This window comes from Somniosus microcephalus, chromosome 1, assembly GCF_052327205.1.
Source record: "Somniosus microcephalus isolate GS21.2 chromosome 1, FLI_Smic_1.0, whole genome shotgun sequence".
NCBI classification, from domain to species: Eukaryota; Metazoa; Chordata; class Chondrichthyes; order Squaliformes; family Somniosidae; genus Somniosus; species Somniosus microcephalus.
In genome coordinates this window covers 156,783,542-156,811,062 of record NC_140987.1, presented here as the reverse complement: position 1 = coordinate 156,811,062, position 27,521 = coordinate 156,783,542, and positions in this window count along the sequence as shown.

Sequence of the window (27,521 nt, the reverse complement as noted above, 5' to 3'; positions counted from 1 at the left end):
TGTGCCGGTGAGCTGAGGGACTCCCGAGAACTGAAGGAAGGAAACCTGCAGGAGAAAGTAAAGGTAAGTAAAACTTATTAAAAGACTTTACACTTACCTCACACACTTACCTCTGCACACATGCACCCATCACTCACCTGCACAACGGACGTCTCGACCCCTCCAACCACTGCAGACCGACGGCCCACCTCGCTAACTTGGCGTGGTTCGGAGCCGTTGGGAAGCGCACACGTTAGGGCTAAAAATCGGGATTAGGCAAAAAACTGCCTGTTAACTACCTGTTAACAGGCAGTTATTTGGCACTAATCCCCTTCCCGCCTCGGGGAGGCGGGACCCGGTGCGGGATGGGTTCCTGCCCCCTGATTCTGCAATTTTCCCACCACTCCTGCCTCCAAACCCGCCTCCTCGGTGCTTGGAAAATCGAGCCCTATGACTCTATGACTCTATGGTTGGGCCTAGGGTACTGCTCTGAGGAACTCCTGCACCGATGTCCTGGGTCTGTGATGATTGACCTGCAACCATCACAACCATCTTCCTTTGTGTTAGGTGTGACTCCAGCCAGTGGAGAGTTTTCCCCCTGATTCCCATTGACTTCAGTTTTACTAGGGCTCCTTGATGCCACACTCAGTCAAATTCTGCCTTGATGTCAATGGCAGTCACTCTCACCTCATCTCTGGAATTCAGCTCTTTTGTCCACGTTTGGACCAAGGCTGTGATGAGGTCTGGAGCTGAGTGGTCCTGGTGGAACCCAAACTGGGCATCAGTGAGCAGGTTATTGTTGAGTAAGTGCTGCTTGATAGCACTCTTGATGACATCTTCCATCACTTTGCTGATGATTGAGAGTAGACTGATGGGGCAGTAATTGGTCGGATTGGATTTGTCCTGCTTTTTGTTGGCAGGACATACCTGGGCAGTTTTGCACATTGTCGGATAGATGCCTGTATTGTAGCTGTACTGCAACAGCTTGGCTAGAGGTGTGGCTAGTTCAGTAGCACAAGTCTTCAGCACGACAGCTGGGATGTTGTCGGGGCCCATAGCCTTTGCTGTATCCAATGCGCTCAGCCGTTTCTTGATATCACTTGGAGTGAATCGAATTGCTGAAGACTGGCTTCTGTGATGGTGGGGACCTCAGGAGGATGCCGATATGGATCATCCACTCGGCACTTTTGGCTGAAGATGGTTGCAAATGCTTCAGCCTTGTCTTTTGCACTCACGTGCTGGGCTGCACCATCAATGAGGATGGGGATATTCATGGAGCCTCCTCCTCCTGTTAGTTTGATCTCTATTTCCTGTCGGGCGTGATGATTTCCTAATGCAGTGGAGCATTTACTTAGCTTGAAGATGTGCATCTTAGATTGAATACTTGTTTCCTTTACACCTGAATGGCTTAAGGAATCTATAGTCACATATGAATCACTGTGCAGTGAGTAATCCACAGATTTAGTAGCGTCTTTCAAGCTGCACCTCCTGTTTGAATCTGCCTATACATTGCAAAAACAATGCCTTAGTCCTGGCAGACAGCCACTTTAAGCAATACTTCATACATACTCTGTAGGTTAAACTTCAAGGCACTTTTGTATAATTGTTCCATGATCCTTGTTAATTTTTCAGTATCATACACTGGTATGGCTTCAGCAGAAAAAGCTACGGTCACCGCATAATGGACCACTCAGACTATTGTGAGTAGCTTGCAAAGTTTGTTTATTTAAACAGGACTTAAATTCTGGTGGATTTTCAAACAAGAAGGGTAAGATATCAAATGGTGAGCAGGTTAGACAGGCTGGAATATTCGAGGGCTTAGTGAGCTGCATGAAATGAAATCTTAAAGAGATACAGCCAGATTCCACTCATCAACTACTGCATCTCAAAATCTCTCAGCATCACTTCAATGGTGAGCATTTCCCAACGGCTTAACGATAGGGTTAAATGGATTGAGACTGATTAGGAATTAAAAATGCACCTCGACATCACCCTACGGTTGGGTACTTCCTATGCACGGTTCCCAATTCTGCTATGCTACATTTTGCATGTAAAATATTTAACAGGGGCTTGGCTTCACAATGATGGAGCCACCTCTGACAAAATGTGGGTATGTTTAGTAGTCCTGTGTTTTTTTTTGCTCTTCAAGCTTTATTAACCAAGCATTATTAATCGTGTGCTTCTGGAGAAGCCCCTCCCCCTGCTCCTCCAGCTGGCCCACGATCACGATTTTGTTGCCACCCCATCACTGCTCCTCCCGGACCGCGATCTTTCATCACCTCTCCCACCCCCCCCATGTTCCTCTGGCTGATCCCGGCCCCCACAAGATCCCTCCCTCCTACTTTGTGCGGCCTAGTGCTACAGGCCTACCCGCCTGCAGCCAGCCAGCCTCTCAATCTGTCACGACCCGTCGTTAGTTTCGTGGAAACAGCATCTCGCCCTTACACTCCCCATGATTTTGATGAAGTTGCTGCATTTGCACATTAATTGCTCACTAAACGTGCCACAGAAAGTTAAGTCTAGTAATTAATAGCATAAGTACCCTTTTAATGACATGATAATTTTTAATGACTGTTGATCAACCTGTTGTGCCCAGAAAGTGAACAATTAAAAGTGTGAAGCCTCATTCCTTCAGGGAATCCCTTGCTCCAATTGTTGGAGATTTTAATAAGTCACATTTTTAAATTTTCCATTTTTTTCCTTACTTATCCGTTCAATTCTTTTTCTCTCTCTCTTAATAGAAAGTTTATTTCCCTGTCTTTATTTCTTTTTCTGTACCTGATTTGATTCTAATTCACCTATTCTGATTCACCCTTCTTCTCAGACCTTCCTCTGTTTATTTCTCAATCCTTTAATCTCATTGGTTGAGGAGATACACTGTTTGTACCATTTTTCACCAAGTTCCAGATATCCTGTTCGCCCTCACCACGCCATTATCAGCTTGCACTTTCAATAGTTTATAGCGCAAAAACATTTTGTGCTGAAGTGTGCAGGAAGAAGTCTAACTAATCGGACACGTCGTGAGATGTCCGGCTCCAACAAATTCTACACCATTGACTTAACTCAGTGGGAATTAAGCACAGTCCAAATACAACTTAATTCCACTGGTGTTGAAAACAATATTAAAACTTGGACTATGTTGTGTTTCTTAAATTAATTAGAGCTGTCTTTTTAATAATTGATTCAATTAATGCTTTTGCTTCACTGGTGGTAATGTTTTAGCTCTATGTGAAATCTAGATTAACATATGGTGTTAATACTTTACTGTCAAAGTAGTCTGTGTGGCAGAATGTAGCTATGACAATTATTTGCCATCAGAAATCTCTGCTTTTTAAATTACATTTAATTTAAGAGTCAACAGCCTCTATGAAAATATGTAAGAAGTCACACAACACCAGGTTATAGTCCAACAGCTTTATTTGAAATCACAAGCTTTCGGAGCGCTGCTCCTTCTTCAGGTGAAGTGGAGAAATGCATAAAGACACAGCTTATATAGTCAGAGAATCATGTCAGATGTTTACAGGTTACCTGTAAACATCTGACATGATTCTCTGACTATATAAGCTGTGTCTTTATGCATTTCTCCACTTCACCTGAAGAAGGAGCAGCGCTCCGAAAGCTTGTGATTTCAAATAAAGCTGTTGGACTATAACCTGGTGTTGTGTGACTTCTTACATTTGTCCACCCCAGTCCAACTCCGGCATCTCCACTCTATGAAAATAAGTTGAGAATTGCTTTGTGCAGTTTAGTATGAATTGAATACTGCAAATTCTTTACCCTAAATGATAGGAAGACTAGTTTTTACAAAGAGATTTGCTGGGTGTTTAGAGGGTATAACTGCTAAGTTTGAAACGTTTTCCATCTGTTTTCAAAGCTCTGCAGTGTGTGTTTCTTTGATGCTGTTCTGAATTAAAGCTACAACATTGCAGTTTTATAATAAAATGGCTCTGCAATAATATTTTAAAAATCAGATAAAATATTAATATTCAGCTAAGTCAGATGAGTTACTTGTTCTACCTTGAAAGAGAAATAAAGCAAAAATTCTATTGACTTATTGTCAACATCCCTAAACATGAAAGAGATCAAAAAATTATTTTTAAAATTTATGGACTAGAAAATTGACTCCGTAGCACCCGATTTTTCGGTGCGATGGGTGCCGTTTTGTGACGAAACTGGCATCCACGTTACACACGCAAACCTCCGGTGCATGCCGTGCCGCACCATCTTTGTGGGCGTTAGGAGCGTGCGCCGGAAGTATGTTAAGTGGGCAGATTACGATGCCAATCAGTATGCAACGATGATTTGATGCTAGCACTGCCATTTCTGTCCTCAGTGCTAGAGCTAACACTCTGTCTTAACCTCGCACAGCTCAACATGCGTTCAGCAGCAGCAAGGACCTCCCACCAGCGGTATTTAAAGGGATCAGCAACCACTCTCAGGTTAGTTGCTGTTTAATTTCTCCTGCCTCTGTGTAAGTTTCTAAAAGTGTTTGGTGCTTTCCAGAGTCGTTTAAAGTTGGTGAGGTGACAGGGAGTGGTGCTGCAAGTGGAGAAGGCCTTGGTTCTGACTTCAAGGGTTCTGGTTAGACCACTTGCTGCCAGTCATGCGTGCTGTAGTTGTCATCCCCCTTGGCAACATCTGTAACACCTCCCAGTTCGTAGCCCACTGCTGCATAAGAGAGGTGACAGACGCTCTTTATGCCAGCAGAGGGGAGTTTATTGTCTTCTCTGAGAGAAGCAGGCGCAGCGTGCACGTGGCTTTGCCAATGTAGCAGGCTTCCCCATGGTGCAGGGCGCCATCGACTGCACGCACGTGGCTTTGCAGGCGCCACATCTAAATTCTGAGATGTATCGCAACTGCAAAGGTTACCACTTGCTGAATGTGCAGTTGGTGTGTGACCATACTCAGCACATCATGATAGTGAATGCCCGGATTCCTAGCAGCAGTCATGATGCTTTTATTCTGCCAGTTCACTGTTGTCTTAGTCTTTGAGCCACCATGTCAAACCAAAGGGTGGCTATGGGTGACAAGGGCTAGCCGCTGATCACCTGGCTCATAATTCCGCTGCACAACCCACGTACACATGGCCAGCATGCATGTAACAAAAGCCATGCTGCCACATGGAATCTGATAGAGCAGACCATTGGCGTCCTTAAACAACACTTCCGCTGCCTGGACCGCTCTGGAGGAGCCCTGCAGTATTCACCAGAGCGTGTCTCAAGATTCGTCATTTTCTGTTGCATGCTCCACAATCTCACCATCAAATACCCTCATGGAGTTGCCCATCAGTTCAATGCTGGAAATCATGGTCTCCAAGCTCTGCGCAAAGCCCTGTGCAAGGTTGGTGCCGGACTCCATCATGCTTCTTGACATTGCACACAGGCTTTCTGGCAGGCCTGCCAATGCACCAAGCATTTCTTTCAGCATACCCATCGGTGTTCTTCTGTAGCCCACCCCATCAAAGTCCTCATCTGAGTCATTTGCAGCAGAACTTGCCCTCCAGAGAGCTGGCACCTGCGCTACCCTTTCCCCATGCTATGGCTGAAAGCCACTTGTGCCCAGTTTCTTACCATGTGAAGATCCCGCCTCTAATCTATCCTCAAAAGTAGACGGAGTGTCAGAATCTGAGCTGGTGACGGCGAGTGTGAAATCGAGTGACAGTGATGTGTCTTCACCATCAGTGCTTTGGTGCTCTTCTATTTCATGCTCCTCCACCAGTGCCTAGCCAGGTGTCAGTTCTTGGCTATCTGAAAGGAGAAAGGAACCAGGGTAAGGTTGTGGTGAGGGGAGGGGGGAGGGTGGAAAGCAAGAGATGCATGCTCACACCATCAGCAGCTTGTAAATCACAAGAGATTGTGGGATGAGGGAAAGTGGGATGTGAAAAGGATTATGTAGGAGTATACTGGCATCTTGTATTCTTTCAGCCCCACCCCCAGCTATAGGTTCAGCGATGACACTCCCAATAATGGCCAGCACCATCTCCTTCATCAGGATCAAGTTATGTAGACATGCCTGTCCCCACCAGTTAGGTCCTGCTGGTGCCGGTTATAAGCCACCTTGTCCTACAAGAGAAAGGGAAGTGTGTCAGTGAGTGTGGTGCAATGTGTTTGGGTGATATGCCTGTCATGGTTGAATAGCTGACAGTGTGTGCAAGTTGTGAGATGTGGATGTGACACTTGCAGCAGTGATAAGTGTGTTAGGGTGAGGTGAAGCTACGAATGTAAGGTATGAGTCATGTTTGGTAGAGATTCTTGGTAGGTGAGTGATGGGGATATGGTGCATTGTGCAGTGTGTGAAGCTAATGGTGCAGATGGTGGGATATGGCATTTGCAGATCAATTCACTGACCTTGACCACTTGTGTGAGGTCATTAAGCTTCTTCCTGCACTGTATCCAGGTCCTTGGGGCTATACTGCTGGCATTCACCACAACAGCTATCTGCTCCCAATGCATTTTATGCATTTGCCTGGAGGGCCTTCTGGCCCCCTGTGGAAACAGGACCTCTCTCCTCATGTTTACCTCTGTACCAAGACCTCCAGTGCTGCATCGGAGAACCTTGGACCCTGTTGTGACATCATTGTTTCTTTTCCTCCTCTCACTCTCTTCCCCAGCCTCACTCTCCTCCCCTTTAAGAGGTGCAGAATGTCTTTAAGAAGTACAGGCTAACTTTAATTGGTGCTAGCTTTGCACAAACTTGGGCCCCTTGCTAAGCATTCAGCCACTCAACAATGTGTTCAGCATTGGGCTGAACGCCACAATCATGCTAATCAGCAAGCAACATGAATTTAGCGGCTGCCTGTATTACTTTGAATGGGCACGGCTTGATCGTGCATCGTGATCTTGTGCCTGTATTCAGGGGCAAACACATGTTTAGCCCTATCTCTTTTCAATTGTATTTTTAGCTCTGATTTTTAGTCCATCTTCCATAAAATGCACTATCGCCCTCAATGGCCTTGAGCAGGCTACTCTTGTCAGGCTCCTGCCTATTCTGCTCTGGGCTGCATGCTGGGAGGTGCAGGAGAGTGGTTCAATTTTTCATTCTGCTTCTATGATTTACTGTAGGAACACCGCTGCTAAACTGGTGGTGCAGTGCAGTCGCAGCACCCAGTGTGCAGCAGCATAAGGAGAAAGGATGCAGTTATTTATCCTGTTAGCATCACTAGGGAGGGAGGTGTGGTAGAGCTCCAGGAGTACATGTTTAAATGTGCTCATGGAGCGAGCTTTACTCACCTCCTGGACCACCCATGTATTTTCTATCAATTAAAAAGACCAGATGGAACATTTGGCTTTCTAAACAGCAGCAAATAGAAAGGCAGTCTCCTGAACCACCAAAGCTATTTCAAAAACATGTTTTGCATTAATGAGAGTTCCACTGCAACCAATGTGAAGGAGATTGTCTAAGTTCTGTCAGTACTTTAAAGATTGGACTGGCACCAATAGTACTGCACCACACGTTTGGCCCCGGCACAACACATAACATAGAATTACACAATCAGCAACAGAGCCCTATAACGACAGCATTATCTGTCCTCTTGATATTTCATGAGAAACAATTTTGCTATCATCCATATGTAGAAAATAAAACAAATGACCTCAATGGGGATAATTTTGACTTTGTGCAGTAGCGTAAAATGGGTGATAGTGAATCAGCAGCCCGTTTTATATCTCTCCCGATTTTTATTTCCATTGACTTCAAAAAAACTAAAATCAGGACAGATGTAAAATGAGCTACCGATTCGCTAATACCTTTGTACATTATCGCACAAAGTCAAAATGACCCCCTATGACTCATGGATTAAGTAGCAAGAGTAAAAAATACAATGCCATTTTTCATAATTTACAGACCTGTGAATGAAGTTTGTCAGAGTCTTAAATTTGAAGGAACATTTAACAGCCATTCTTAACAAAGAAAGGCTTATTCTAACCATATGTGGAAAATATAAAATATTCACTTATAATCGTTTCCAACTCTCTAATAAGCCCTGAGGTTCAGAAACACGTAATTAGCATGCAGTGGGGTTTCTTAAAAAGAAACAGCTGTTTCACCCAACATGCAAAAGATATGCATTCCGCTGTACCCATGAGAAAAATGTATAAAGTACTATATTATTAAAATTAGCAAAGTGTAATAATGATTTGAACGGATATTCATAGCAATGCAAATATGTTGCAGAGAAAAGAGAAAAATTGCTGAAGTTGTAATGATTTAGTCATTCACAGGTCTGTAAATTATGAAAAATGGCATTGTATTTTTTACTCTTGTTACTTTGTCCATGAGTCATGGGGTAATTTTCACTTTGTGCAATAGTGTACAAAGGGTGATTATTATTGAAATTTAAAGATAATTGCTTCTTTCTCAAAGAAGTCACAGTGCTTACTGTAAGTATTCAAGTCCAGCTGTATAGTTTTGTGTGAGTGCATATGTGGCTGTAAAAAGAAAGGGACATATAGGGATATGAGCTTAAAACTGTTTCAAGGACACATCTGGGAAGGAGAGGTGTGAAGGTGAAAGGGTGAAATGTTTGAACATTGAAAAAGTGCTGGAGGATATTGGGGATTGGTGAACATGAGACATGGAGGTTAATGTTGCATCACCTCCATGATAGTTTAATTAGGGATGCAGTGAAATCTGCCACTAAGCAGCGCCTCTAAGAGCAGGAAAGAGTGACCATCAGTAAGCCAGGTTTCAGTCAGCTCAGAATGGCAATGCACTCCTCCAGGATGAGGTCATGAATAGGGAGGCCCTTGTTCACTAGGGAGTGGACATTTTGCAAGATAATGTAGAGGAGGTTGATATACCTAGCAATTCATCCAATGAAAAGCGACGAGTTAAGAAAGTAACTATAGGTTTTTATTGGCTAAACAACAGAGCCCATCCTCGTGGGTGATCGGATCCAACAAGGAGGAATACCAGCCAGTCGACCACCTTTATACCTGGGCAAGTAGGTGGAGCCATGGGCGGAGTCAGCAGTGGTCAGCCCAGGTATAACAGCGTGACAAGAGGCGACCTCGTGTAGTGATACAACAGTGTAAACAGTGATAACCATAGTGTAACGATATAACAGTGATAACCATAGTGTAACGATAGTGAACGATAAAAGTGGTTTACCACATTCACCCCTTGTTTAGATTTGAGTCCGGCGGGGTGAAGTGTACTACCAGTTCGGGTATGTCAGTCTGTCCGGAGGCCTCGTAAGTCTTTCTGATCGGCGCAGCAGCGGCGGCGGTGTTGCAGTCTCCGGTGTTAATGCTGGTGTCTGCGTGGTTGACGAAGGCTCGTGGGGTTCCGGCATGCCATCTACCTGGGCTGGATTTGGGGGGGTGGTGGGGGGTAACGGTGGTGTCTCAGTGGTGCCCGAGGGTGCAAGGTCTCATAAGGAGACTGTGTCCTCCCGCCCGCCTGGGTATGCCACGTAGGCGTACTGGGGGGTTGGCGTGCAGGAGGACCACCCTCTCGACCAGGGGGTCCGTTTTATGGGCCCTCACATGCTTTCGCAGTAAGACGGGCCCCGGAGAAGTCAGCCAAGTTGGCAGTGTGGTCCCCGTAGTCGATTTCCTGGGGAAAACAAACATTCGTTCATGGGGAGTGGCGTTAATGGCAGTGCAAAGCAGTGACCGGATGGAATGCAGCGCTGCCGGGAGGACTTCCTGCCAGCGAGAGGTTGGGAGGCCCTTAGACTTTAAGGCTAAGAGAACGGCCTTCCAGACAGTCGCGTTCTCTCTTTCCACCTGGCCGTTCCCTCGGGGGTTGTAGCTGGTGGTCCTGCTTGCAGCGATACCTCTCGCTAATAGGAACTGGCGAAGTTCCTCGCTCATGAAGGAGGAGCCCCGGTCGCTATGTATACAGTTCGGGAACCCGAACAAGGCGAAGAGGTCGTTCAGGCATTTGATGACCGTGGTGCTGGTCATGTCTGGGCAGGGGAAGGCAAAGGGGAAATGGGAGTACTCATCAATGATGTTGAGGAAGTACACATTACGGTCAGAGGACGGGAGGGGCCCCTTAAAATCGATGCTCAAGCGCTCGAAGGGGCGGGTGGCCTTGATCAGGCTTGCTCTGTCCGGCCTAAAGAAATGCGGTTTGCATTCGGCACAGGTTTGGCAGTTCCTGGTCATGGTCCTGACCTCCTCGATGGAGTATGGCAGGTTGCGGGCCTTAATGAAGTGGTAAAGTCTGGTGACCCCGGGGTGGCAGAGGTCGTTGTGGAGGGTCTGCAGTCTATCAGTTTGCACGTTGGCGCATGTACTTCGTGATAGAGCATCTAGGGGTTCGTTCAGTTTACCAGGCTGGTACAAGATATCATAATCATAGGTGGAGAGTTCGATTCTCCACCTCAAGATCTTGTCGTTCTTGATTTTGCCCCTCAGCTTGTTATTAAACATAAAAGCGACCGAACGCTGGTCGGTGAGGAGGGTAAATCGTTTGCCTGCCAGGTAATGCCTCCAGCGTCGTACAGCCTCCACGATCGCCTGGGCCTCCTTCTCGACTGAAGGGTGTCGGATCTCAGGGCCCTGGAGGGTCCTTGAGAAGAAGGCCACCGGTCTCCCCTCCTGGTTGAGGGTTGCGGCTAGGGCGAAGTCGGATGCATCGCTCTCCACTTGGAAAGGGATAGACTCATCCACCGCGTGCATTGTGGCCTTAGCAATGTCTCCCTTAATGAGGGAGAAGGCTGCGCACGCTTCTGCCATCAGGGGGAAGGAGGTGGACTTCATGAGGGGTCTGGCTTTGTCCGCATAATTTGGCACCCATTGGGCATAGTAGGCGAAGAGCCCCAGGGTTCTCTTCAGCGCCTTTGGACAGTGGGGGAGGGGAAGCTCCATGAGGGGGCGCATTCTTTCGGGGTCGGGGCCGATGACTCCGTTCTCTACTACGCAGCCGAGGATGGCAAGGCGCGAGGTGTTAAACACACATTTCTCCTTATTGTAGGTGAGGTTCAGCTGTTGGGCCGTACGGAGGAATCTTTCCAGATTAACATCGTGGTCCTGCCGGTCGCGGCCGCAGATGGTGACGTTATCTAGATAGGGGAACGTGGCGTGCAGCCCGTTCTGGTCAACCATCCGGTCCATCTCCCTTTGGAAGACCGAAACCCCGTTGGTGACGCCGAAGGGAACCCTAAGGAAGTGGTAGAGGCGGCCGTTCACCTCGAAGGCTGTATACTGGCGGTCCTCAGGGCGGATAGGGAGTTGGTGATAGGCCGACTTAAGGTCGATGGTGGAGAATACCCGGTACTGCGCAATCTGATTGACCATATCAGATATGCGGGGAAGGGGGTATGCATCCAGCTGGGTGTACCGGTTTATGGTTTGGCTGTAGTCGATGACTAGGTGGTTTTTATCGCCGGTCTTAACGACTACGACCTGGGCACACCAGGGGCTGTTGCTCCTCTCGATGATGCCCTCCTTCAGGAGACGCTGCACCTCACAGCTAATAAAAGCTCTGTCCCCGGCGCTGTACCACCTGCTCTTGGTGGCGACGGGTTTACAGTCGCGGGTGAGGTTAGCGAACAGGGAGGGGGGCGGGACCTTGAGGGTGGATAGGCCGCAGGTGGTATGCGGTGGGCGGTTTAAAGGCTGCTGGTTGTCGACTGTGAGTGGGGGGAGGGGTCCACCGTATGCCAAAGTGACACTTTGCAGGTGGGATTGGAAGTCCAGCCCTAGTAGGACGGCAGCGCAGAGCTGGGGCAGGACGAGGAGTTTAAAATTTTTATACTCCGTGCCCCTAACCGACAGGGTCACAATACAGTAGCCGCTGATGTCTGTAGAATGGGACCTCGATGCCATCGAGATCCGGTTGCGCGTTGGCCGGACAGTGAGGGAGTAGTGGCTCACCGTGTCTGGATGTATGAAACTCTCCGTGCTTCCGCTGTTGAACAGGCAGGTCGTGGCGTGGCCGTTTACTTTGATGTCCATCATGGACTTGGACAGGTGATGCGGGCGAGCTTGGTCCAGTTTGACGGAGGCTAGTGTATGGCTGAGCGAGCTGCTGTAGTCTGCGGGTGAGGCGGTGGTCGGGTCTGGCGACAAGGTGGCGGTCGACTGTGGTGGACAAAATGGCGGCGCCCACGAGGTTAAATAAGATGGCTGCCCCCACAACTCACATGAGGCATTGCTGGTGTCGGTTGCCTTGATCAAAGATGGCCACCCCCACGACTCACACGAGGGGATACTGGCATCTGTGGCCTGGATGAAAGATGGCCGCCCCCACAATTCGCATGAGGCACTGCTGGCGTCTGTGGCTCTCCCCCTGCAGGCCTTAGCGAAGTGGCCTTTCTTCTGGCAATGGGAGCAAGTCGCGTTTCTCGCAGGGCAGCGCATCCTCGGGTGTTTCGCCTGGCCACAGAAGAAGCAGCCGGCGGCCCGATCGCGGGGTCCGATGTTGCAGCTGGTACCGGGGATGGCGGTCCCGATCGGTTCTGGGACGCCGACGCTGAGGTAGGTCCCGGAGGCGGCGTTGCGAGGGATATTGCGGCCGGGGTCGGGCCGGAGTCCCAGGGTCGCGCAGTACAGTACCTGGAATACGCCTCGAGGTCCCGATGGGCCACTTACAGGGAGCGGGCGAGGGCTGCAGCATGTGTTCAGGTCGAGGTCCTTTGATTCGAGCAGTCTTTGCCGTGAGTAGTCGGACCGAAGGCCTTTCATGAAGGCATCGCGGATATTCTCTTCAGTATTTTCTGCAGCCGTTACTGCTTTAAAGTCACAGTCCCTGCCGAGTGTTTGTAGCGCCCGTAAAAATTCATCTACAGACTCTCCTGGCTGTTGCGGGCGGGATCTTAGGAGGTGTCTGGCATACATAGAATTTACCGGGCTCCGGTACTGCTGTTTCAGCAGGTTGATGGCGGCCTCGTATGGAGTAAGGTCCTGTATGAGTGCGAATACTTTAGGGCTCACTTGGGCGGTCAGCACTCTTAGTTTGGATCTCTGAGGCACGCCGGATTCTCCCAGGTAGGATTCGAAACAGCTCAGCCAGTGTTTGAAGTCGAGGGCTGAGTTTGCTGCCTGTGGGTTTAGATCCAGGTACGGCGGTCGGAGGGCTCGCAGCCAGGCCGGCTGCTGTGGCTGTTGTAGCTGGGCGTCTGACTGGTCTGATGGTTCATTAGACATTTTTAAAATTTAGCCAATAAAATTGATATACCTAGCAATTGATCCAATGAAAAGCGACGAGTTAAAAAAGTAACTATAGGTTTTTATTGGCTAAACAACAGAGCCCACCCTCGTGGGTGATCGGATCCAACAAGGAGGAATACCAGCCAGTCGACCACCTTTATACCTGGGCAAGTAGGTGGAGCCATGGGCGGAGTCAGCAGTGGTCAGCCCAGGTATAGCAGCGTGACAAGAGGCGACCTCGTGTAGTGATACAACAGTGTAAACAGTGATAACCATAGTGTAACGATATAACAGTGATGACCATAGTGTAACGATAGTGAACGATAAAAGTGATTTACCACAGAGGTACAGCAAGCAAAATAAATGGAGATGGGGTGGACATTAGAGAATTTGAATAGCAAATTGGGTGAGCACCACGAGAGATCAATGAGGCAGTTTAGGTGGCTTCTTGGAGAGAGTCAGTAGCACGCAAATGTGATGGAGGGTGCCCATGTTAGGAAGACTGTCGCCTTCTGTGGAGATACGACCCTGTGACATAGCATAAAGAAGTTCAGTGGAGCTAATAGAGAGGTAGAGGGCTGGAGCAGCAGTTCATGTGCATGGGAAAGTTAGGAATGCTTTATGGGTTTGACCTGCTTGGAGTTGGACATTGAAGTGTGGAAATCATGGTCCAGGACCTGCTTGAAGGTCATATTCCAGGGCCTGGCTGGACGTCTGAGATTTGAGACCTGCCTGGAAGTCAGTGGCCAGAACTAACCTGGAGATATGGGGCTAAAAATTCGGTATCGCCGCGCCAGGTCTTTAGTGCCCGAAATTTTGCGCTCGCCCGGATTCCCGTAGCGCCCGCCTGAAATTCAGTTGCGCCGCCCCAAGATGGAGGCGGGCGCTATTGCAGGGTTTGGCCGCCTCGTTTGGGGCGATGAAAGTCAGTTTCAGGCGTCCAGCTGCCGCTGCGGCACCCGATGCGGTGCGGCAGGCTGGGGTACTGCAGGCCTCCTCCTTCTCTTAAGGAGGAGCTGCCTGCAGCCGTGAGATCGCCGCTGGATTCCCCCGGCAAATGAGCCCGGCACCACGGAGAAGTGCCGGGCTCGCGGGAGTCAGACACCAATGCCGCGGGGGGGGTGGTGCGGCCAGGCGGCCGCCGGGAAAGCGGCCGGCCGCCCCTCCACCTTTATGCGCCGGCCTCTCGGAGCTGCAAGGCACCGTTTTTCAAACGCTGTTTGCGGCCGCTACGGGCGAGGCGGCCGCAACTGAATTTGGCCATCGGCACGGAATAGCATTGGAACCGGGGCGCTGCGCACACCGATGACGTCATCGGGGCCGGCGCAGCGCTACCGGCTAACGCCGATGTTAGGGACCAACTGAATTTCGGGCACTAAAAAACTTCCGGCGCAAACCACTCCATAGCCAATAAGTGGGCGCAAACGCGACTGAATTTCTAGGCCATGGTCTTGGGGCTTGCCTCAGGATTGGAGTAGGTGTAGGCCTAGGGTTTTAATTCCATTCAAGAAGCCATTTCCATGTGCATGACTCCTTAGCTCGGTGCTTGGTGGCCAAAGATGGATGAACAGACGAGTCAGTAGTTCCGTCTGGGATTCATTGGTCCTGCACTGGTCAATCTAGTCAAATCCTGGCTGGTTTCATGGTCCCCTCTGGTTTTCATATCTGAGGTAATTGGAGGAGCAGGACTCACAATTTTATAATAACAACAGAAAATGCTGGAGAAACTCAGCAGGCCAGGCAACATCCATGGAGAGAGAAATAGAGTCAATGTTTCAGGTCAAGGGTTTTGACCTGAAACGTTGACTCTATTTCTCTCTCCATGGATGTTGCCTGGCCTGCTGAGTTTTTCCAGCATTTTCTGCTGTTATTTCGGATTTCCAGCATCTGCATTATTTTGTTATCTCACAATTTTATCTTCGTCTGGCAGTTTGCGGGTCTGTCTTGCAATGAGCTGGCCCCAGCATCTACGTTATGCATTCTTTTTTGTTCATAATTAATTTGGAATTTTCTTTGCCTTTTCCACTTGGTTTTGTGTTCTTAACTTGATACATTCGGTTTTGTCGTTTCTATCTGTGTGATCTAAATTCGGAATTGATCTGTATCAATCCCTGAACTATCTTAAACAATCTGCACCCCGCAGCAGTTTGACTCAGTGTGTGACACGCTCTTCATTTAAGGGAGTTTGTGAGAGTCTCCTGCTTTTTTGATTAGCCCCATTTTAAAAATGTTCTGGCTTCTGTATCAATCAGATCTCTCTGAAACAGCAATTCTTTCTTTCTGTCTGGTTTCTCGAATGACCTGTGCTTGCTTCCGTTTTATCTTGTTTGCTTATTTGTTTCTGTTACTGAAAGACTGAAATAAATCTGCTTCTTTTTATACCCTAACATCAAAACATTTTAAAGGATGTAAGTGCAGGGTTCACAAAATTCCCGCACTCCCCGTAATTATGGATCAAGGGGCCCTGTTTGGACAAGTTATTAAAAACAGGGTACCCAAAATGGCTTCTGCAGCCTCGTGACCAAACCGACAGGATTTTTAAAGCAAGGTTCTGCAGACAAGCAGGCCCGGAGACAAAACTTAAAATGCAGGAATCTGTGAAAAGGGACTCTCTGGAGCCAGCCAGACAAAGTAAACACAGAATACGCATTCATTCGACTTGAAACAAATCAAGGTAGAATGGGCCTATAATGGAGGCCATTAGGTTTCTGCATGTTTAATCGGCAACCGCTCACAGTAGCCATCAAGTTAGGATGGGGACAATTAAGCCTTATCCATGACAAACAACCAGGACATCAGGGCCATTAGACCCGGAGATAGCCACTCTAAAAGTCGTTAAAGCAAATGGTTGTAATCATTTAAACAAGCTCGCCAAAAGTAAAACAATGGACTGACCTGATTTGGCGTGCAGATAAGGAGCTGAAGAACTGGTATAATTGTAGGCTCCATCAGTGGTAATCACGGTGTGGCTCTTCGCTTAGCACTTGCTCCTGCTCTCATCTTTAGGCCTTTGGCCTACTGCCGCTCGTACTCATGCCCTGGCCTCGTGGTGGGCTCTCTTCTCGCTCCCCGCACCGCTTAACAACCAAGGACACCCATTACACCGGGGCCAAATGCAGGAGGAGAACGAGACCCGAGTTCAAAACCACACAGGCCACAAACGGGCAGACGAGATGAGACGAGACGAGACGAGGAAGAAAGTAAAGTGATAAAAGCAGAGGGGGCAGCGAAAGACGCATTGGGAAAACCCAAATGCCTAGTTATAAGCTGGCATTTGGCGACTATGTTGGCAGTGCATGCATGGACAGTGAGAATAAGTTGGCGTTGCATGCATGAACATTGCGAATAAGCAGGCGTTCAAAGAGTGGGTGGCAGCGCCCGTGGCGTTTGAAGAATGGGTAGTAAAATCTTTTAGACGGTAAAGACCGCCAATCGACTCCGATCATAACATTACCGCCGACGACTGCCCGAGGGAGAAGAAGAAGAAAACCCATCGTGACGAGACGACGACGGTAGCTGAGGGAAAGGGAGGGTGCTTCACATCAACAACTTCAGCACTGCGCCCTGAGGCCACGTGTCGACGGGGTACCCTAAGGACAGCGGGAGCAGACCTCAAAACTCATAACCGTTTAAGCAACAGGTTTTGGGATTGGTGAGCATGAATTCCTGGCCCCTCATAGCTTAATCTAGTTAGGTATAATGGGTGGGATAAGGATAAGGGGATGGTTTAATGTAATTGTTTTCCCTCGATGTGCCGTGTATTCCCCATTCCCACATAAGTGTAATTGTTTTATGCCTGTAATTTTTCATTCCAGTAATTCTCATTAAGATTGTTCTATCCTGCTTTTAATAAAATGTTGGTTTTCTTGCACCAAACCACTTGGCTACTCGATTTTCTGTATCGCCGCCTGTACCTAAGTCCGGTGTCTAGAACCCAGGGGTGTGGGAGCGATTCGAACCGCTCAAAAGGGGACAGCCAGAGGCGAAGCTGGCTGGGCACCACACACCACCCCCTACAGGAACACATTTTATCTTGCTCCTTTGCAGCAATATTTTCTTTGAATCCGAAACTTTAAAATATTTTCAGCAATCTATATTTTATGCATAAGTGCTTTTCTAGCACCAGCGCCTGTCTGGACGTCTGAGATTTGAGACCTGCCTGGAAGTTGTTGGCCGGGTGACCTGAAGGTATGGTTTTGGGGCTTGCCTCAGGGTTGGAGTGTGTGAACATTTGAGCCACCAGAGTAAATGTGCAACTTGTCATCTGGGCATAAAATTGGCATAGTGGATTTACCACCCTTTATAGAAAATGCCTGATTTTCATTTCCACTTAGTCAAATCCCATTCTCCTGCTAACTCTCCATACCCTTTAATATTCATTTTTTTCAAGCAAGCATCTAATTCCCTTTTAAAAGAAATTATGGACTCTGCTTCAACAATGGTTTTTGGTAAAGAAAGCACGATTTGTGTAAAGAAATCAATTCTAAACTTCCCTTTAATTATTTTTGTTATTAGCTTAAATTTATGCCCTTTCATTACCATCTCGCTGACCAGAGGAAACTATGGCCTAGAAATTCAGTTGCGTCCGCCAGCCGTTAGCGCCATAAGAGGGGTAGATTTCCAGCGCTAGGCACTTAGCGCCCGGGCGCAGGCCGATCTGCGCCTACGCCCAACTTCAGTTGACATTTAGCGCCGGCGCAAAGTGTTTGCGCCCGCTCAGCTGCGCGCGCAGCTTATGACGTCATTTCGTCGTGCAACGCTGTTTGTGCGCCCCAAACTGGAAATTCAGTGGCGCCCGCCCAATGTGGGCGTGGCGCTGTTAAGAACTGTGAAGTGGAACACAGCAGAGGCCCTGCGGGCCTCGGGGAGCGCTAATTAAAGGGCACTTAGACTGAACTATAAAGGCCAGCCATTTTGCTGCAATGACTTTAGTGCTTTGGATTTCTGGACAGAGACCAAGGAACAGACCTTCCTGATTTGGGACAACATAGGAGAGGTATTTTTGGCTTCTGGCCAGAGCTTGGAAATTTCACTCATTGTGATTTCACTGTTTGCAAGTTTATTATGGGGGCTGCATGGGGTTCCAACCCTCAGTTCCAGCATTATGTGCGAAGGGCTCACAGACGCTGTGTGAGAGGGCCAGCCATGCCTAGACGCAGAGGGGCCATCAGGCATCGGCAACGTAGGCCTTACCCACTCAGGGAATACCGGCAGCAGGTGTCCTATCTCACCATGACTGCCGCGCATTGTGTTAAGAGGCTGCGCTTCAGAAGGGAGGTGGTTGCAGAGATCTGCCAGCTGCTTCACAGAGATCTGCGTCCACAGCTGATGTGCAGGACGTCTCTGTCGGTGGAAGTGAAGGTCACGGTGGCTCTGAACTTTTATGCAAGCGGCTCATTCCAAGCCGCTGCTGGGGACATAGCGAACATTTCCCAGTTCGCCGTGCATCGCTGCATCCGGCAGGTCACCGATGCCCTTTTCGCAAGGAGACACCAATTCATCTCGTTCCCCATGACCCTAGAGAGGCAGGAGCAGCGTGCAGTCGGATTTGCCAGGATCGCCGACTTCCCCATGGTGCAGGGCGCCATTGACTGCACGCATGTGGCTATGCGGGCACCTATCGACAATGCCGAGGATTACCGCAACCGGAAGGGCTACCATTCCCTCAATGTACAGCTGGTGTGTGACCACAGGCAGCGCATCCTAGCTGTCAATGCCCGCTTTCCAGGAAGCAGCCACGATGAATTTATCCTGCGCCAGACTACTGTGGCTGACATGTTCGAGGCACAGCCTCCACCAAGGGGATGGCTTATTGGGGACAAGGGCTACCCTTTGTGTACATGGCTCATGACCCCGCTCCGCGCGCCCAGGACCCCTGCGGAGGAGGCATACAACGAAAGCCATCAAGCCACAAGGAACATCATAGAGCAAACGATTGGCGTCCTCAAGCAACGGTTCCGCTGCCTGGATCGATCCGACGGATCTCTACAGTATTCGCCGGATAGAGTCTCCCAGTTCGTCGTCGTTTGCTGCATGCTGCACAACCTGGCTATCCGCAGGACTCAGGCACTGCCACCTCACGTTGGACCACCACCTCAGGAGGACGAGCAGGAGGACCATGAGGAGGAGGAGGAGGAGGAGGAGTACCAGCCCAGGACGGAGCCACAAGGTCCAAGGGCCGTCCGCCGGCGGCTTATTGAACGACACTTCTAGGCCCCCTGTCAGGGAATGGCTTGTGGCAATGAACGCACCTGAATGCAGCCGCTCTGCAAGCCCTCAGCCGTTTAACGCAACAACCACTTGAAACATGACACCTGGACAAGCTGAATAAATAAAAAGCTTTATTTAACAAACTCAGGGCCCTTCCCACATGAAACAGAAAAACAGACAACACCCCCAAAAAACAGTCAAAAACATATCTCACTCCCACAACCTGGGGAGGAATAACAAAACTTGTCCATCCAATTGGCCTTCATCCTCGGCCTAACCAAGACAAACACCCCCATACAGAACACAAACACCCCCATATAAAAAAACAGTTGCCTTCATCTTCAGCGTTAGCAAAATAAGCCCCCCCCATACAGAACACAAACACCCCCATATAAAAAAACAGTTGGCAACACACTCTACTTGGTGTGCCGACAGGGCGAGTCCTTGTGCAGGCTTCTCCGGCCCCTGCCCGACCTGTTGCTCCGCCTCAACCTGGGCCCTGTGGGTGTTGCAAGGCTGGGGGAAGGCTCCTGAGGGGCACAATGCGTGACGGCAGATGCCCTTGGGGGTCGGCCTAGACGAGGTCCGGCCCTGGAGGGGCCGGCTGCTGACTGCTGCAGCTGTGGCTGGCCAGCATCAGTCTCTCCAGCAGCTCGTCGCAGCTTGGCTGGGGGAGTGGCAGTGGCGGCTGCATCAATGGGGGCAAGCTGGCTGATGCCAGGCGCTCGCTGGTCACCAGAGGCACTGGCACTCGGCCGGGCTGGCACTGCAGCAAGCGCAGCAATCTGGTGAAGGCCAGACCGCTGTGCTGCAGCAGGGCGGCGGGTGCCCTGGCGATGCTTCCGTGACACAGCGAGTGTGGCAGAAGTGAGTGCCCGAACTGCCCTGGTCTGTGCCCGCATCAGATCAGCCAGTGTCTGCACGGCACCACTCATGAACTCTCGACTCGCGTCCTGTGCTGCCGCGAGTTGGTCGACACCCCTGGCCTGTGAGTCCCCGAAATCGGCCACACTATGAGCCAGGGACTCAATGGCCTGAGGCAACTGTCCCACAACCCCCATGAACTCGTTGTGGCGCCGCTCCGAGGCCGCGGACATTTCATCAAGGAGGCGCACCTCCTGGGCGAGGACCGTCTCTGGACTGGAGGCCGGACTCTCCCTCTGGGGAGAAGGCCGCCGAGCTGCCCGACCCTTCCCGTGTGCCTTGACGCCACTGGGCCCAGCAACTGCCCTCCCCTGCAACACTTCCCCCGTCTGGGGAGAAGGCCGCCGTGCTGCCCGACCCTTCCCGCGTGCCTGGACGCCACTGGGCCCAGCAACTACACCCCCCTGCAACACTTCACCCCTCTGGGGAGAAGGCAGCCGTGCTGCCCGACCCTTCCCGCGTGCCTGGACGCCACTGGGCCCAGCAACTGCCCTCCCCTGCAACACTTCCCCCCTCTGGGGAGAAGGCCGCCGTGCTGCCCGACCCTTCCCGCGTGCCTGGACGCCACTGGGCCCAGCAACTACACCCCCCTGCAACACTTCCCCCCTCTGGGGAGAAGGCAGCCGTGCTGCCCGACCCTTCCCGCGTGCCTGGATGCCACTGGGCCCAGCAACTGCCCTCCCCTGCAACACTTCCCCCCTCTGGGGAGAAGGCCGCCGTGCTGCCCGACCCTTCCCGCGTGCCTGGACGCCACTGGGCCCAGCAACTACACCCCCCTGCAACACTTCCCCCCTCTGGGGAGAAGGCAGCCGTGCTGCCCGACCCTTCCCGCGTGCCTGGACGCCACTGGGCCCAGGAGCTACACCCCCCTGCAACACTTCCCCCTGGCTCTCCTCCAGGCAAGACGTGTCCCCTCCATTGCCATCCCCTGGCGCGGATGAGGGTTCCCCCGATGTGCCGCTTTCCTCTTGGTCCTCGTCGTCCTCCTCTTCCGAGGGGCTGGCACTCTCAGCTTCAGGGACCTCCTCCTCACCAGCTGAAAGCAGGAAGGCACAAGAGTAGCTTTAGAGTGAGGACAGGGCGTCAGCGAGGGAGGCATGATTGGTGGCATTATGCGCATTGGTCGGACAGTGGCAAAGGATGTAGATCTGAAGCGCAAGGGGAACGAGAGAGGTGCAAACGGTCATGTCCTTACCATTGGGGCCCAGCACAGGGTCGGCATCTCCAATAGCAACGGGGCCAACCACCCGGGCATGCATGAGTCGAGCCACGCGCTCCTCCAGGTCACTGAGCTCCTGGAACTGGGCACGGCCTCCCCCGGTGACAGTCCGGCTCCTCAGATTCTGCGCCAGCTTGGCCTGCAAGAGAAAGGATGGCCTCTAAGTACAGTGTGCTGCCCTGTTGTTGTGTGCACTGCCTCCCATGGTCGAATAGCTTGGCCAGTGTGGTGCCCTGTTGTTGTGTGCACTGCCTCCCATGGTCAAATAGCTTGGCCAGTGTGGTGCCCTGTTGTTGTGTGCACTGCCTCCCATGGTCGAATAGCTTGGCCAGTGTGGTGCCCTGTTGTTGTGTGCACTGCCTCCCATGGTCGAATAGCTTGGCCAGTGTGTGAAGTGCAGAAAGTGCTATTGATGATCATGCCAGTGCCATAGCTGCGGGAGGAGGGCTGGCCATTAGGCCTTTGAGGTCCCTTTGCCCATAATGTGAGGTGCACATGCAAGGATGAGGAGGACACTGGAAAGGGTACTCACCCTGACCAACCGAGTGAGGTCGTTGTACTTCTTGCGGCATTGGTCACCAGTCCTGGGGACATCGCTGTTGGCTGACACCCTCAGGGCGATTTCCCTCCAGGCTCTCCTGTACTGCCTGCTGGGAGCCTTCTTGCCACTGTCCGGGCACAAGATCTCTCTGTTCTTTTCCAACCCACTAAGCAGCACCCTCAAAGCATGCTCTGAGAAGCGCTGCGCTCGTTCACGGGCCTTCTGCATGGCTTCAGGCGCTATTTGGGTCCACCAGCAGTGTTCAGGCCTAGCTGCAGGGCTCCACTATCCAGGGCGTGGCAGCAGACAAAGTCGACCCTTCCCCCTTTAAGAGCTGGCCGGCGTCAGGGTGTCTGCTGTCAATCAAAACATGACCGCACCTGCGCTGCGCCCGGCCTCGGCGTTATCAGTCCGCACCGCCGGCTTAGCGCCTAAAGATAGGAGTGCAACGCCAGTTTCAGCGCTCGCCCAAACTCCTTGGCCAAAGCTACTGAATTTCGGCGAAGTGGCCTCCACTTTCCGGCGGGCGCTAACTTTACCGCCTGCCCGACTTTACTGCCCCAAAAGTGGCTCGACTGAATTTCTAGGCCAATACATCACTATTTACTTTACTATAACCGTTCATAATTTTGAAGATAGCGACCAGGTACCTCCTAACCTTCTCAGCTCCAGTGAAAAAAGCACTAACTTCTGAAGTCTCTCTTCATAAGTGTTACCCCATATTCCAGATAACATTAATGTAAGTCGATGCTGCATCTTTTCCATTGCTTTTATATTCTTCCTTTAATGAGGTGACAAAACTGTACAATGTACTTCAACTGTGATTTAACTGAGATCTTCTACAAGTTCTGCATTACCTTCTTGTTTTTGTACTCAATGCTTCTCGAAACAAAATCAAGGATTCCATTTGTCTTGCACTGCCACCTTTATTAACCCATGTCTGCCACTTATCTGCCTATTCTTCTAGCCTATTGATCCTCTGAAATCTTGCATAATCCTGATCACAATTTGCCACATCCTCCAAATTAGTGTCATCAGCACATTTTGATATTGTTCCTCAATGTGTAACTCCAGATTATTTATGTATATATTCAATATTGAAATGAGGATTCTGCTCCCATTTTCAGGAAATTCGTTAAGCCTAGTTGGAGCTTGTTGATACTCTGTGGCAGCCTAACCAGTCATCCTTAAAGGAACCGCTGGAAGCCACCAAAGAAACCGTCAGGTAAGTTTTTTTTAATTTGCATTTATGTGGGGTTAGGAGCAGCAGAATTTCTCCTTCTGCCTCCACATTAAAACTGTGGGCTATTGCCTGCCCATACTCACCTTCCTCCCATTTGCCTCCCACCCCAACGCGGACTTACTTGCAGGCCAGCTTGGTGTCCATGCTGGCTCAAATTTGAAAGGCCCAGACTGGTGAGCTGTACTGGTGTGCACGATTGACACCTGCAGCTTGTCGGATTTAATCCAATTAGGCTCATGGATGAATTTAGGATGTCTTCGGGCCTCTATCTTCTGGCGTGCAAGTTTACTCAAGTTATGATTTAATAAATTAATATTGAAGGAAAATGCATATTTCATTCCATCGGAATGGGGAGGGAGAAAGAAAAGGGAACTATAGGCGTGTTAGCCTGACTTCAGTAGCAGGGAAAATGCTAGAATCTATTATTAAGGCCGTGGTAACAGGGCACTTAGAAAATCACAATACAATTAGGCAGAGTCAACATCGTTTTATGAAAGGGAAATCATGTTTGACAAATCTATTAGAGATTTTTGAGGGTATAACTAGCAGGATAGATGAGGAGGAATCAGTGGATGTAGTATATTTGGATTTTCAGAAGGCATTTGATAAAGTGCCACACAAGAGATTGTTACACAAGATTAGGGCTCATGGGATCAGGGGTAATATATTAGCATGGATTAAGGATTGGTTAATGGACAGAAAACCGAGTAGGAATAAACTGTTCATTTTTGGGATGGAAGGATGTAATTAATGGAGTGCCGCAAGAACCAGTGTTTGGGCCTCAGCTATTTACAATCTATATCAGTGACTTAGATGAGGGAACCGAGTGTAATGTATCCAAGTTTTCTGATGATACAAAGCTAGGTGGGAAGTAAGCTGTGAGGAGGATGCAAAGAGGCTGCAAAGGTGAGTGGGCAAGAGGTGGCAGATGGACTATAATGTGGAGAGGTGTGAAATTAACCGCTTTAGTAGGAAGAATGGAAAACCAGAATATTTTTTAAAAGGTGAGAGACTGGTAAATGTTGGTATTCAGAGGGATTTGGGGGTCAATGTACAGAAATCATAGAAAGTTAACATGCAGGTACAGCAAGCAATTAGGAAGGCAAATGGTATGTTAGCCTTTATTACAAGGAGGTTGCAGTATAAGAGTAATGAAGTCTTGCTGCAATTATATAGGGCCCTGGTGAGGCCACACCTGGAGTACCGTGTACAGTTTTGGTTTCCTTACTTAAGGAAGGATATACTTGCCTTAGAGGTGGTGCAACAAAGCTTCACTAGATTGATTCCTGGGATGAGAGGGCTGTTCTACGAGGAGAGATTGAGTAGAATGGGCCTATTTTCTCCGGAGTTTAGACGAATGAGAGGTGATCTCAGTGAAACGTATATGTTTCTTAAAGGGGTTTACATGGTAGATGCTGAGAGGCTGTTTCTTCTGGCTGGAGAGTCTAGAACTAGGGGTCATAGGCCATGATTTCACCTACTGAGGCAGATCTGGGGTAGCCGGGGTCAGTGGCGAGGCGCAACCCCGCTGCAGGCTCCAGCCTGATCTGTGAAAAGAATTTTCCGCTGATTGGGCTTGTTAAGCCCACCCAGCACATTTCCCAGCCAATTGAAGAAAGTGGATCTGATGACGTCAATTGATGCTGTGCCATCAGCCGGTTTCCTTAAAGGGACAATGCGCAAATTGACTTTGACAGTTTTGTTGTCAATGTTCTACAGCATTGAGGTGCTGCAAACACTGACAAGCACTGCACAGAGGTGTACACCTGCACCCAGGCTCTCCCATGACTCCCTCCATTTGCTTATGCAGGGAGGTTTTCTTCCTTTCCCATGGGTGGAAGAGACCTCCCCAGGAGATCAACGCAGCCTGTTTTAAATTGCACAGGAGGACACAAGCAGTGATTTTGTCAGGAGGACCAAGCTGCAGTGACGCAAACCTTTCAATGATCTCAGTAGATCACAAAATGTTACTGCAAAGCCACACTCAATCTCATCCTGCTGTATTACCCATCACATCCCCATCACTCTGCCTCCCCTACCCTACTCCTGCACATCCTTACTCACACCAACTTACCTTGCACCTCCACCCATCCCTCTCTATCTACATTATCACTTCCCCATCTCATTCACCATCCTTCACACTCACCCACATCCTAGTCCAATCATACCAACTAACAACACACAAGGGTAGGCACTTGAGTGTTTTAGTCAATGTTCATGTGAGGTTCCTGGTAATGTGCTGTCAAACATTGAAATCTTTATTTTCAACACGTTGCTTTCTTGGACAGATTTGTGTGCACTTTTGGAAGTGGCTTAGTGAGTTGCAGTGAATGGTGAGACATAACGGTACCCCCCGCAATGTTGATGAGTTTGAAAGGGATGGCTTGAGCATTGTATGAATGCTTTATGGTGTTGGTGTGGGGTGGTGCCAACCTGCCGCATCATGTGGCAGCATCAAGTGAAGTAAATGTGGCCATGGTGAGGCCGTCCCTGGCATCCTGGGCAGCAATGTGGTCGAGTGCTGATGCCCTGTGTCCTGTGCAGCACCAGCTGATTGCAGAGAAGGTTGGTGTTGTTGTTGATGCTGCTGGTGTGCCTGGTGCTGCTGGTGTTGGGGCTGATCGTGGTGGGATTCTGAGGACCAAGGTGAGATTCTTTCAAGGGCACCGATGCTGATGGCATAGGTGGCAGGTGAGGTTGAGATGACAGAAGCGATCTCTCAATGGTGTGAGAGGTTGTTCCAATGAGGTGACACTGGATAGAGAGTTTGCTCCAAACACTTACAAGCTGCATTAAGCTCAATCTGTCTTCCAAATGCATTGAGCAGCAGCCTCTGACCTTGCAAAGTGAAGACCTATGAAATGGGAGCTTTTATAGACCATTTACAGCTGCCAAGTTTAGAAATCAGCACATGCTGACACAACTCCCGACCTCCTTACCTGACGTGATCCCTGAGCAGCGGGGAAGCCGTTGGCGAACTCTAATAATCTAAAGGTAAGCTTAAAATACTACTTAATTGCCACTTAACAATCCAGCTAATGATCTAAATTGCCTCTCTGCGATGACAGACCCAACATCTGGGAGACCAGCATGGAGGCGGGTTGACAGTGAGTTCCCTACCCGCTGTCAAAAAATATATATTTTCCCAGCTGACCCGCCACCAAACACACCCACTAACCCTCTGAAAAATTCCAGCCATAGTCTCAGGATAAGGGATCAGGATAATGACAGAGCCATTTAGGACTGAGATGAGGAAGAATTTCTTCACTCAGCAGGTTGTGAATCTTTGGAATTCTCTATCTCAGAGGGCTGTGGATGCTCATTCATTGAATATATTCAAGACTAAGATCAATAGACTTTTGGGCACTAAGGGAATTAAGGGATAGGGGGTTAGGGCAGGAATGTGGAGTTGATGTAAAAGTTCAGCCATGATCTTATTGAATGGTGGAGCAGGCTCGATATGCCGTATGGTCTACTCTTGCTCCTATTTCTTTTGTTCTTATGTTTTGTGACAGGCACATGGACTTCCATTAGCTCTGATGAACTCCACTCAGGCAGTCAGTTTGGTTATTGAAAAGGAATGAATCAGATTATAGTGTGAACAAGGTGCACAAGGTTGATGATTATGTTGCAAACTGCATAATATATTGAAATTGTTTTGAAACAAGCCCAGAATTTCCTGGAAAGTTTCCGTGTATCTACGGCGTAAGAGTTACCCGATAAAATTCGCATGTAACTGATTTATGCCGGGAACATCGCTACACATTGTTGGACATTCTGGAGAGATGTATGTTGGACATCTTGGGGAGTTAAGGGTTAACAGTCAATCTTCATTGTATCTTGGCGCAACAGGCTTTCAATATAAACAGGATGATTTTGAAATGTTGTGAGATGAAGGCATGGCTTGTCTTCTGATGTGTAAAATGCTTGTGCAAAGAAATACATGACAGTGATGATGTCAGCCGTGAGTGATTAAAGTGTAACTTTAGGGGCTAGGGTAATAAAACATAGGTAGAGGTATTTATTAGCTATAGTATGGAAAGATAACAGTTGATAAAGCTTATTGTTCAAAGATTTTAGTAACTGTTACATCAGGATGTCTTGTTTAGGAGAAGCAACTTTGAAGTAAACAACTAGAAATGTTTAAATGAATGGTGTCTTCAAAGGATTTTGGAATAGATATGCCATGAGGTCTCATCTGTGACATGTACCTTTGATGTAGCCAAAATATGGTGTACAAAGGAGCATGGTTTTCAGCATTTCTTTGGAGGGTTCGAAAGACACAGAAACCAAAAAGCCACTCTC